This window comes from Abramis brama (assembly GCF_963993115.1).
Source record: "Abramis brama genome assembly, chromosome: 19".
In the NCBI taxonomy this organism is placed as follows: Eukaryota; Metazoa; Chordata; class Actinopteri; order Cypriniformes; family Leuciscidae; genus Abramis; species Abramis brama.
In genome coordinates, this window is record NC_139981.1 from 12,041,941 (window position 1) to 12,055,059 (window position 13,119).

Here is a 13,119-nt window from a genome sequence, read left to right on the forward strand (position 1 = left end):
TAGCAGTAAATAAAATGAAACATTTACAACAACAACAAAAAAAACACACTATGAATTGTGGTTCCCCTCCCTCCACAAAAAAAACCTTTTAAATTTAACTGTATTCAGAATGGAGCAAGAATAGAAAAATTAAGTATAAAACAAACAGAAATAATAGTGGCATTTAGTAAGCCTAAACAAGTTTGTTTAAAGCAAAGCTGAAACTACTGGCTTTTGGGAAATGCGCTAATATACAAATAAACTTGGGCTCACGTCAGTAGCGGCTCCTGGCCGTAAATTTAGGTAGGGCAGATTCTGGGTCTTAGCGCTAGTTAATGTGCCAATCACGACACACTGGGCCAGCTAACCAATCACAGCACATTTCGTATTTCAGAAGGATGGGCTTCATCGAAACAGGACCTCGATGGCGCGTTTGAGACCGACGGGACAGAGGTGCTGTAATAATGTAAAATATATAAAAAATAATGCGTTTTTGGAACAAACAAGCATACACCCCAAAAACAAAATCAAGAGTTTGTAAAAGGGCATAATAGGACCCCTATTATTATTATTATTATTATTATTATTATTATTATTATTATTATTATTATTATTTCTGTTATATTCTGTTGTGCTCAATAGAGTCTTTGAACACAAAAACATCCATTATGAATGCTCTCTAAGCATTTGATCAGAAAACTGGAAACCAGCCTAATTATTCAGGGTTTCTATAACATTGACTAGTTGTTCCCACAACCCACCAACTATGTCAATTTTGAAACTGTAGCATCCCTAACAATGAAGTGTTAAAGGGGTCATATAATGGTACATGCACTTTTACAAGTTGATTGTACTGAAATGTGTGTTGGCAGTGCCTGTACACAACCATCATAAAATGATAAAAATCCATCCAGTGGTTTTTTTAAAATCTTCTTATATGTTTCCTCCTGTCTCAAATCAAGCTGTTCGATATTGTGACGTCACAATATCGACGCCCCTCCCACGATGTCTGATTGACAGCAGCATTTCAAACACAGACCCGCCCTCGTGAGCGAGCTGTCAATCATAGCACGCGCCGACGCGCGTTCATTGTTGATAGCTGGAGTGCTGAGTAGAATGGCGTCTAACGATTGTGGTGTTCTGTTCTTGGGTGTAATAACGAACACAGCAGTCATATTGATGATGTTTCTAAATCCGTACAGCTGAAGACGCAGTGGCTGAGTTTGTTTTCGAAGGGAATATTCCCCACGATCAACGTCAGTGCTTTCATGTTTGCGCGAATCATTTCACCAGACTGCTTTACAAACGAAGGTCAGTATAAAGCTGGATTTGCTAAGAAGCTGCTCTTGAAAAAAGGATCAGTACCAACTATTCGTGTTCCTGCTGAACCTCCAGAAGAACAAGTGAGTGTAACGTTTTATTGACCTTTATATTAATCTTTGAAAATAGCTTGCACGCTTCACGATGAATGTGGCTATTTTTACACTCAGGGTACATTATGGCATGTTTTCTATGTACGACGTTATCAATATAATTCATAATCCCACGTTTATAATGAACAACGCGTTAGGTTATTGTGTTATTATAACAAACAGTGTACGCACAGAGCAGAGGGGCGGGGTGAGCAAAGCTCATTATCATTTAAAGACACATGCACTGAAACGGCATGCTGAAAACAGAGCTGTTTTTGACCAGGTAAAATGAGTGTTTTCTTACAATACTAATGAGAATTTTTAATTAAAGTATATTACAAACTTTTAATTTAGACCCTAAAGAATCATATTAGCTTGTACAAAAATGACATTATATGACCCCTTTAAGCTGCATACGTGTGTTTGTCTGATAGCAGCCGAGAGTGTGAGCGAGACCGATTGTTTGGGATGTGAATGGTGTCGCTAGTAGGGATTTGGTGAGTCCCGAAACTGCTGCCAAGTGCCACTGAGACGACCAAGCAGATGGAGAGGGGAAGACGCTCTGTTAGAGTCGTTAATCGCAGACCAAACCAGGACACGCCTGTGTGGCTGCTTACGTGCCTGGCATTTTCTTAGTTGGTTGATCAAGACAGAGGGTGCACGTTGCAGGTTCGCTCTCTTGTGTTTGCACTAATGGCTCTTCATCTGTCTTTACGCTTTGTTCTCACTCTCTCCTTTAATGAGACACCTCTTTCTTCACTGCAGCTCCACCAGAGAAGCAGAGATACTCCAATTACTGGCCTTTATGGAGGAGAGCAGTTCAACAACAATCAGCTTTGTACGACTTTATAGGCAGGATGCTGATTTGTTTTACTGCAGGGGTGTTCAGACTTGCTTCTGGAGGTCTACTTCCCTGCAGAGTTCAGGTCCAACTCTAATCAAACACACCTGAACTAGCTAATCAAGGTCTTTAGGTTCACTTGAAAATTACAGACAGGTTGCAGCAGGACTGGAGCTAAACTCTGCAGGAGTGTTGATCTTCAGGAACAGGATAGATCACTGCGGTCTGGTCTGAAACCAAAGGCACCTGCCTTGCTGCCTAGGAAAATGAATTGGTTTCAGAAACGCTTTTAAAGACTTGTCTTTTTTAGTGATTAAACTAGTGAACATGTAATGAAACGATGTACAAATATATTTTTATATATTTATATATATATGAAGGGCCAAACAGGAACTAATTGTGAATGTAAATCTGAATATGTAATTGTTAGTTTGAATATATAAATTTAAGTCAGAGTATATAGATACAAATCTGAGTATATGCTTATAATCTTGGATGTATAGATACAAATTTGAATATATAAATGTAAATCCAAATACAATTTACATTTAAATATTCACGATTTAAATTTGCATTTATATTTATGTATTCACAGATTTTGATCTATATATTCACGATTTACATAATTATTTCCTGTTTGGCCCTTCATAAGGTGGATAAAAATATGTATACAGTAACAGTTTTTTTAAATAAATATAAATCGACCCCAAAATGAATAAACAGCTGTAATGGAATTATAATACATTTATATTATGAATATAAAAATTATAGTAACAAGTACATTTTTAAAATAATTAGCAATTCTTTAAAAGAACAGTTTGCCATTTTTTTCTTTCCTTTTTTTTTTTCTTCTGTTTGTCACATCCACTTGTGATGTGCAGTAAAATCACAATGGCATGTGTTTTTGAAGATTAATTTTGTACCCTGCATAGGATTATCATAAGTTACAGGATGTAACATAAGCATCAGATTCAGGCGTACCTCGATGCCTTTGCATGCATTGCATGTAACCTTTTTCAGGTTTCGGACACCAGCCAAGGGTCTGTGCAAGGTACCGTTGCCGTCGTTAATAAGTCTCTGTCTGTTAGGCCGCCTCGTGCCGTCTCTGAGCGATGCTGCTATCAGCAGCAGCATTGACTTATCTCAGTCTCATTTGAAACACTGTCACTTGTCATTCTAAGAGTAATGGCTGTACTATAATGAGAGAGGGTGTTCGCCTCTCAATCAATTCTACACTAATTAGTGTTAATGCAACGCCAAAAAACCCCTGCAGCTCTCTTCATCACTGCCAGCTCCTCCTCTCCCCCTTTTCTCTGTTGTCATAAGGCATTCGAAACAACATCTTCATCTCTTCTGCACTTGTACATAATGCAACAATAGATATTGTGTAGTCTCACTGGTGTCCTGGCCTCTGTTCTAGTTAATGGCTCACAGCACCACAATGACCAATTAATGTTCCCTGACACAATCAGAGCATTTGGTTCATGAATTATGGGAATGGTGTGGAAACCAATCACAACTCCCTCCCTATTTCCTTCTTGTTGGTACAGATGTCCTTTAATGTGTGTGATAGTTTTTTTGCAAGTTTAATGTTTCGCATCATAGCACAATTTACCGTGTAGTGATTGATTTTCCTCACAATATTACATTGGTCTTAATATTGATATTTTTGTGTGCTTGTTCAGGTTTTTTTATTTTATTTTATTTATTTATTTATTTATTTTTGCAGCTGGGGAGTCCCTCTGGTTTGTGTACAACATGCAGACTGATGTTATTGTAGCACTGCCGAGTAGACATTGACCTTCAGCTTCAGGAAATCACCTGCTTCCTGGCAAGATGCTCCCTGTGGTCATTAGGAGACTTGATTTACAGTTAGGTAGAGTTGTTTAAATGTATCCCACCTTTCAAAATTTTGGATTCTGCAAGATTGTTTTATTTTTTTCACTTATGCTTAACAATGCTTCTTTTACAGTATTTTGTGAAAATGTAGTAAAAACATGAATATTGCCAAAAAATTCTACAATTTTAAATAACTTTTATGTTTAGATATTTCAGTGTCACGTTTTTTTCAGGATTCTCTGATTAACGTAAAGTAAAAAAAGAATTTGAAATGGAAATCTTTTGTAACATTATGAAAGTCCTTATACTCACTTGAATGCATTGATTGGATGCATCCATGATAGTATTAATTTCTTTAAAACATTTTACTGACTCCAAACTTTTAAACGGTCATTTGGATCATGGATATATCCGGGGGAAAGTGTTGTGATGCATAATAGCCACTTTCACACAAAACTTGTTATATTGGAGTAAAAATGCCAGATTTATCACATAAATATACTACATGCATGTTGCATGTTTACATATGGAACGGCTGTCTGTCTTTTGTCTATATTGCTACCGTTCACACATCAACATCAAAATGTGTTATAACCCTAACCGAACTGTGATGTCATTTGCCCTAAATTTTGTCAAATCGTAAAAGAATCTAACCGTTCCAGTAATATTTCCATCTGAGCAGTTCTTTCATTTCAGTATCTGTACAATTTGACACAAACATGTCATTGTTTTTGTTTTGTTTTTTGTTCTCATGTCACAGGCGTTTTTGTCACAACTTTTGATTGACTCAAGCTCTTTGACAGCAGCAGACTTCCTACATCAGAGCGTCCAAACTTAGTATGTGTTCAAACCGTTATTCATTTCTGGCAATTTTGGCATAGACCTGATGGACTGGCATTTCGAAAACAGACCTTGATCACATATATCACCTCTAAAGGGAGATGTCATTAAATTTGCATAAGACTGTATGAATGAAAGTGGCTATAGCTTCACATTGTCTATCTTTAGGTGAACAAAAGTAATCCAGCTCAACTTTTCAGCTTAATTTGAGTGACTGCTTCAGAAAGAGCCGTATATCTTAAATCATTTGAACGGCATGTCAGATCTGTACATAGTCAGCCTTCATTTCTGTATCTCTCTATCTCAATCTCTCCTGCTTTCTCCTTCAATGTCACAGTTTGAATTATCTCCCTCCACGGGAACATCTTAATATGTTTGGCTGTGAATGCCAAACACTCCATCACTGTTCTATTTCCTTCCTCCTCTGGTCTCTAAAGTAATAGGATTCCTCATCCGGCATGACTCGAGTCTCACCGGCCTAATTTGAGCAAGAAAAGATGGCAGACGGTTTACAATCAGACAGGAAATGCTCAAGCAACTCTCCTAAAATAGCAGGTTCGCAAATGGAAATTAAGAGCAAATTTAATTCACGGCAAAAGCAAATTGGACTAGTGCATGAATATAAATGTGCTACAGTAGATGTGGTGATATGAGCTTGAAGAGACGGGCTGATCGGCTCATGAGTCGCAGCGGTTATTATGCGCTGATAACAGTCCTCGTGTAAAACATTCACACGGCTGTATTGATTCTGCCTTCCTTGTAATGAGGAGAGACAGTTAATGTGTCTCATTTCACTTTCTAGTTCTTTATGACGGGAATCAGTATGTGGTGAATGCGAATTCGTGCACTAGCAGAGGCCTTGATCCACTAAACATTAGCACACTCATGATTCAATTTCCTGTGACATGATTATGTGGTTGCACATTAAAACATCTTTAAGCACCATCGCTGTATATAACATCAGGACTGATATTATTCTGATATCATTATCTTGCGTCTTAATTGTAGCTATTAAAAAATAATGTGCCATTATGAAATATGCATATCATCCTCTATTTCTGTTGTCTTGAGAGACTGAGGAAAATTTAACATTTCCCGTAAATGCATATATTGAGTAGCTAATGTTCAGTTGTTTTATGGTGGATTGTGGAATTTTTTCAGAAGTGAACGTCTCAGTACCCTGGAGTGATTTTTGGCTATGATATGACTCTTGAAAAAGCTGATTCCCTGGGCTTTGCACTGACTTTAAACATAAAAATGTTGCACACATAAATTGAATAAAAGAATAAATCTTTAATTATGTTAACCTTGCTTTTTGAGCACTATTGAGTTTTATTTTAAATCAGTATTTTTCTCTACTTGTCCATTATCTTAGATCAGTGTTAATTTAGTTTTATTTATATACTAATATTTAATATTTTAAATTAGTTTCAGTAATTGTTGTTGTCTTTTGTCATTTTATTATTGTATATTTCTTTATTTTTATTTCAGTTTTAGTACTTCAACTTAAACTTGAACTGTTGATTTGGAAACTGAAATAAGTTTTTCATCTAATATTTATATTTTATGTCAGTTTTATTTCAATTAATGAAAACTATTTTTAACAGTAACAATAACAGTACTGTCTTGTATGTTTGTTTTTTTTGTTTGACCTTTTCACACTTTTTTGTGTTTTTTTCCAAGTATTTAATCCATGGATGCGGCTTTGATCACAGAGCTGTGTGTGTGTGTGTGTGTGTGTGTCAGTGTGAGTTATACCTTCTGTGTGTATCAAATTCATTCCCACTGAGTGGTTTAATGAGACAAGAGTGGCCAAACCCCAGTGTGTGTGACTGTGTATCTCCACAAGGTCCATGAATTAAGCATAACTACACCACTGACACTCCGGTAAGTTTGAATCAGGCAAGGAAGAGAGAATGTTACTCAGTCATTACCTTCATGTTTAACTCGCCCTATCTAAAGCTGCCCTTTTTCTGTACTTTGCCTTATTCTCTCATATCATATGAGAAACAAGCATTCAGGCTGTCAATAAGCATCAGTGACTGTCTCATCCCTCTTCTCACGAGCCAGAGCTTCATTGCTTAATCCCATCATTTAACACTTGTGTGTGAGCAGAGCACAGCTTCCTCTGAGTGTGTCTTGCTGCAGGGTAATGCTTCTACCCTGATGCAATCTGACACATTGAACCGCTGCGTCTCAACTGCCGCACCATTACCTCCACACAGAGCGCTCAGTCACTTCTATTTCAGAGAGAAACAGCTGAGGGAAGAAATGACACAAACTTCACTAAAGTTTGGGGCACAGAAATCTATTGTTGTTTTCCTTCTGAAGCTCAGTCACTAACAGTTTCTTCTGAATAACAAGTTGTCAGTCTTTAATCAGTATGTTCCATAAATTTTGGCTCTGGGTGTCATCTTGATCCCTGTTCAGTGGAATCAAAGTGTTTGTAAGTGGGATGCATCAACGGAAAAGCTCTTTTGTGTGTGTGCGCGCACATGTGTTTGCGCTCTTGCAAGTGTGTCTAATGTAGCAGTGAGTCAACGTTCTCTCCGGCTCAGAGATTTCTCAGCGGGAAGTCTCGTCTCCTGAGCTGCACTGCATTAGAGAGGAGCAAAGCAGCGTGGTGCATTTAACCCAATAAGCGTGCTCGAAGTGAACAACCACCCTTGACTCTTTCGCTCTGACAGAGAGAGAGAGGGAGAGATAGAAAATGAATAAAGGAGGGAGAGAGAGAGAGACAGTAGAAATAGAGATTTATGAGCCCGAAGATAAGAACTTTTAAATTTTGTCCTTCTCTATTGTAGTAGGTGAACAACACTAAATTAAAATTACTGCTACCAATTATTTCTTCTTCATTTTTTATTAAATCAGCCTGGAACATACACACTCCAGGTGGACACCTCCACCCCCCTTTGTTTGAGTGCCACAATTTGCTCTGAATTCACACAAAAATGAGGTTATTGCTCTCCAACCGAGAAAGCAAGATGTGGTGCTTATCAAAGCAGCTCTAATGCAGCACTTCATATACTCTGAACCAAAGCCTAAAACCTCATCTTAACCTAAAACATTAACACTACTATTTTGCTGCCTTGAGTGCTTCCTTTTTCCCAAATCTAGTTTATTTAGAGATGTGTTGTTCTTATTTATCTTTACTTTGTGCAATTTTGTGTTTACGCACGCACACACAACAGCAGTGCTGCTCATTTAAAAAATGTCAGCGTTTCATCTCGACATTCCCCATTGCATTTAGCTACAGCGTTACTCCCGGCGCCGTGTTGTGCTCAGGTCAAGCGTTGTAATATGATGCTTAAAGTTCAAACAATTCCAGTTTTGACCCTGTTTGCTACTGCCCTTTTGAAGCGCAGCCAGTTATTACCAGACAATTTGCATGACATATTGTTGCCTAGTAGCTCCTGTGCAAAATCATAAAAAAAGAAGAGTATCTCGATATTTTAGGATGTACAACAAAACATTAGAGGTGCATCTTGACATTCACAGAATAATTATCATATTATATACACATTAGATCAGTTATTTATTTGTTATTATGGTCAAATTTGCCCTTTTTACCATGAAAAAGGCATTGTAATAAGCATTAGCAATAATACACGCTTTCCTCTCTGGTTGCTCGTGTTGGTTTAGGGCACACAGGCATATTTCAGAGTGAGCTTTCCCTCTTGCATTAACTTGGATTATCATTAATCTGCCTTTAAAGATGCTGTCCTTGGGGACCCAACATTTTGCGCTCGCAGAAACCAGCGAAGAAAGACAGCAGGGAGAAAAAACCTGCATGAATATTTCCATCAGGTAATCCTTCGTCTCTTGGGCTCACCTCCCACTGCACTAGTCGTCCTCTCAAGTGCCTGCGTCTGGTCTTCGGTTTAATCCAACCGCCTGTGATTAGCCGGGGCCTGTCGCAGCATGGGGCTGGATTAGTCTCCCGCCCCGTCAGACGCTCGCGCCATCAGACCATTGCCTTCAGTCTTTACATGGAGCTCTTATCTCTCCCAGATGCTGATTATGGGCTGTAACAGACCACACTGGCAACATGACCACAGGGCAAATAGGATCTGTGCTTTTGGAATGGGACTGGTGTTGTTAATTTGGCATTAGAGACAGACCTCCACCTTATCTAATGAGAGGCTTGGAGAGGTGCTTATTGTCCTTGCTGGTTTATTGGGTCAAATTTCAGTCAGACAGATATTCCTCAAAGGCTCAAAGCCAAACCCACGATTAGCCGAGTCTCAGGGTATTGTTCTTTGCCTTCTCTTGTTTATCTGGTGATTTATAGATATTATTTCTGCTTCTTAGCTCCAAAACTGCTGAGGTCTGACTTGGAGGTGGAATTCAGGTGACTTCCAATAAAATAAATAAACTCAAAGCCAGTCGTTGGATCTCATTAAGCCTTGCCGTTAGTGGTGTGTGTGTATAACAGGTAACCAGGTCTTTCTTTGGATGAGTAGTGTGTGTGTTTTGCCCCTGGCGCAGTGGTGTGGAACACACATTTCTCAGCTCTCCTGTCCCACCGCCTCTGGACACCACGCCTGGTTGGCCTTGTCAATGTCACTGACAGATGCGCCTGGAACCTTCCACCTTTATTTATCTCTGTTTCCCTCTCCTCATTGCTCTATCCCATATCGTTTGCCTTCTCTTTCTTCCCCTTTTTCTTCCTCTGATCTGTGATCCATCTCTGGTCTATTTCCTCCGAATGACCTCTCGTGTGTGTGTGTGTGTGTGAACATAAAATGTGAGTGTGGTAAATGAGCTAGAACCAGAGAGGAAATGCAAGCTCTACGACTTTCAGGTGTGAGTATATGGTCATGTGTGCTGTGTTTGGATGTTTAGTCAGTGTGAAATGTGCTTGAATCTTCACCAATACTCTTTTGGTCCTGTGGACTTTTAGAACATACACTACTGCTAAAGTTTCGGGTCAGTAAGATATATTTAATGTTTCTGAAAGAAGTCTCTTAGTCCCTGTTTACACCCGGTATTATGATGCGTTTTAAGGGCTGTTTACACGACACCGTTTTCAACTAAAAACGTAAAACTTTTTATGCGTTTGTTTACACGACAATGGCGTTACGCAAAGTTTTGAAAACGGTCTGTGTAAACAACAAAAACGCGAATCTCTGAAGGCGATGACGTCATGCACATGCGTATTACGTGTTCAATCTATAATGTTTCATCACCATCTAATGGCCTGGCAGCAGATTACAGGGTTTTTAGTCGTTTTCACGCATCTGTGTGAATGGGGATTGTTTTGACAATGGTTTTGACAATGGTGTGTACCCTTAATCAATCAGAAAACAAGTAGACGAGGGAGACACATACCCGTTTACACCAGGTGTTTTAATCCGCCTCTTTTGTCCACTTTCAGCCCCTTCTGTCCTGATTTCTTTGAGGGGTGAGTCTATGGGCGGGTAAATATGTGTGTGTTTTTTTTGTGTGTTTTTTTCTCAGATCTAGCTTGCGCAATTTACATATGAATGTGCCTGGAGACAATTGAAAAACCTACAGAGAGCAGCAGCTTTCGTTTCTGCTCTGATAACCGCAAGACCATGCCGAACACGGCCAGTGCTTGTTAGAAATCAGAAATGGTGAGAGAACATTGTGATTGGTACGTTTTTCGTCTTCAAACCAAACATGGGTCTCAGAACGTTTCAGACCCCGTTAACACGTGATCGTCCACTTGTGATCCGATCGACCAAAACGCATCTTAATACCAGGTATAAACAGGGCCTTATGCTCACCAAGGCCTAATTTATTTGATTAAAAAAAGAAATAAAAAAAAAAACAGTTTGAAACTGTTTTCTATTTTGATATTTTAAAATATTTATTTTTGTGATGACAAAGCTGAATTTTCAGCATCATTGCTGTAGTATTCAGTGTTACAGTGACAATGTTAAAAACACTTTTTCAGGATTCTTTGAATAAAATGTTTAAAAGAACAGCATTTATCTGAAAAATAAATATTTTCTAGCATTATAATATATGTTGTTACTTTTGATCAATTTAATGCATCCTTACTGAATAAAATAATTTCTTTAAAAAAATCTTACTAAACCCGTATTATTTTCTTCACACATAACGTGTTATATTTCAAACATGTTCGCCGATAATTTTGTCACCTTGGCAACAAAGTAGTCTAACTTGACAGGCAAAATTGTGGTTGTGGTGAAAGTGACAGCTGTAGAGATAATACTAATTTGTTTAAAGCTTTTTCATTTTCACACAATAAACACACGACTGTTTGAAGTTTGTATTGCTTTCTGGAGTATCACAAGTAATGGCTATGGAAAATGCAGCTTTTCCATCACAGGAAAAAATTACATTTGAAAGTATATTAAAATCTAAAAGTTATTTTAAATTGTAATAATATTTCACAATATCACCATTTTACTATATTTATTGTATCAAGTGAGCAGAAGAAACTTCTTTCCAACCCCAAACTTTTAAATTGTTTTGTCATGGTTTATTTATTTCAATCTTGGTTTAGAGTACCATTGTTTTTAAAAATCATTTTATGATGTATTTTCATAGTGGATGGTCAAATGGTAAACAACAAAATCTATACACAAGACATTTGAATAGTAGCAAACATAAATGATGAATGCATGATAAAGAATTTATAGCTTCATATATTAAAATTGCGTATAGTTTAAGAAAATCATTCATATGTTTTCCCCCTCCTCTTTGTGAACACCATTCATTCTCTCCAGTGTCCAACCTTGACAAAGGTGACACTAAATGCATTTGCTCTTTACATTTTTAGCATTGTTTTATGTCTCAACATAGCTGTTCTTTGTTCATAGGTTTAAACGAACCATCCATCATAGCTAAATGGACTTTTCGACCCTTGTTCTTTCATCACTCCATAACCAAACTGATCCAGTCAGATCAATAGCTCTGCACAATCCCATGAGACCCAGGAAAAAAAATCAGAAAAAATCCTTTCTACCTGCATAGCTGACTGAGCTGCCCATTCGTCTCAGCTGCTCTGAGACATGTACTCGCTCTCTCTTTCTATCTGCCATGGAGAGTTTAGGAAGAGCTGTGGATGGCATAGCCAAACATTTTGGTATCATGTCTCAGAGAGAAAGAGCAGGGTTCTGCCTTCTCTCTCTGCCATTTTTCCTCCCTTCCCTTTCCCTCCATGGTTCAACAAGCATCGTTATCTCCAGTTCCTTAACTGACCTTTTTGTTTATATCCTGTCTTTAAATTAAAGCAAAGTCACAGACAATGTGCGAGCACTCGCCACTCTAAAAATACCTGTCGGGTGATTGGGAGCGCAGCGCTGAAATAAAGTCATTAAGTCGCTGTGAGTCACACAGGAATATGCCAGTGGATCTGGAGTGCAGCTGGACTCCTCAGCAAAGCATTGATTTTAAGCGGGTTCTGACGGTCTCTAATGGGAGAAGTGCAGTTAATGGAATGTTCTGGGATGATAGGGCAGGTCAAATGAGGTGGATAAAGACGAGGGGCGGTCAGAAGGTCTAGGGTCATCCATTGTCATGGCTGTTGATGAACATTTCTGTCTTTATAAGTCCCTTGGGTTTGTGCTTCTCTGTTTTCTCTGTAGTTTGGAGTAGCTTTGATATGGTTCTCCAATGTCTATTAATTATTATAGTTGATGTGGTCAAGCACAGACTTGAATGAATGTAACTTTTCTAAAGATCATGTTGGTTGGCTAGATTTATGGCCTCTCCTGAAACGTGTTTAGTAGTGTCTCTGATTTATACCACAGATACAAAAATGACAATAGTGCTGTGAAGTTAGATTCATTTCCACGGATTAGTTAAGTTTGTCATTACTCAAAACTGTTCTTTGAGGTTCCCATGGGGCGTTTGAAAAAAAGCTGAGAGAAATAAGCATGCCTTTTTATTTTTTTACTTACTTTACTTTACTATAAAACATTGTGAATGTAATTGGCTTGAATAGCTGAGGAAATTATGCTTCCTTTGACCTCTGATTGGAAAAAATATATATACCGATCTGACTTCTTAATCTTTTAAAATCGTAACGGTACATTTTACTGCTTCCTGCAGAAAGATGTTTTCCTGACACACAACATTGATACTAGGCAAATCTGTACTTCCATTACAGATTTGCGCAAAACTTGTGCAATTATTTATATTTTTTTTTCTTCTAAATGTCAACAAAAAAACTATTGTGAAATGACGGCGTTTCCATTAACCGATGTAATGTGA

General features: G+C 38.1%; 1 protein-coding gene across 7 annotated transcripts in view; it reads left to right on the plus strand.

Annotated features, from left to right (window-relative positions):
• ndst2a (N-deacetylase/N-sulfotransferase (heparan glucosaminyl) 2a) overlaps nucleotides 1–13,119 on the plus strand; it is a 118,047-nt gene that overhangs the window by 61,877 nt on the left and 43,051 nt on the right. For 3 of the 7 annotated variants that reach the window (XM_084093805.1, XM_084093804.1, XM_084093807.1), the window contains exon 3: nucleotides 3,962–4,108. The exons of 3 other annotated variants lie outside the window; for them this stretch is intronic. The gene's annotated coding sequence lies outside the window, so the exon portion shown is untranslated. The remainder of the gene's footprint in view (nucleotides 1–3,961; nucleotides 4,109–13,119) is intronic. One more of the 7 variants, XM_084093806.1, reaches the window with a different exon arrangement.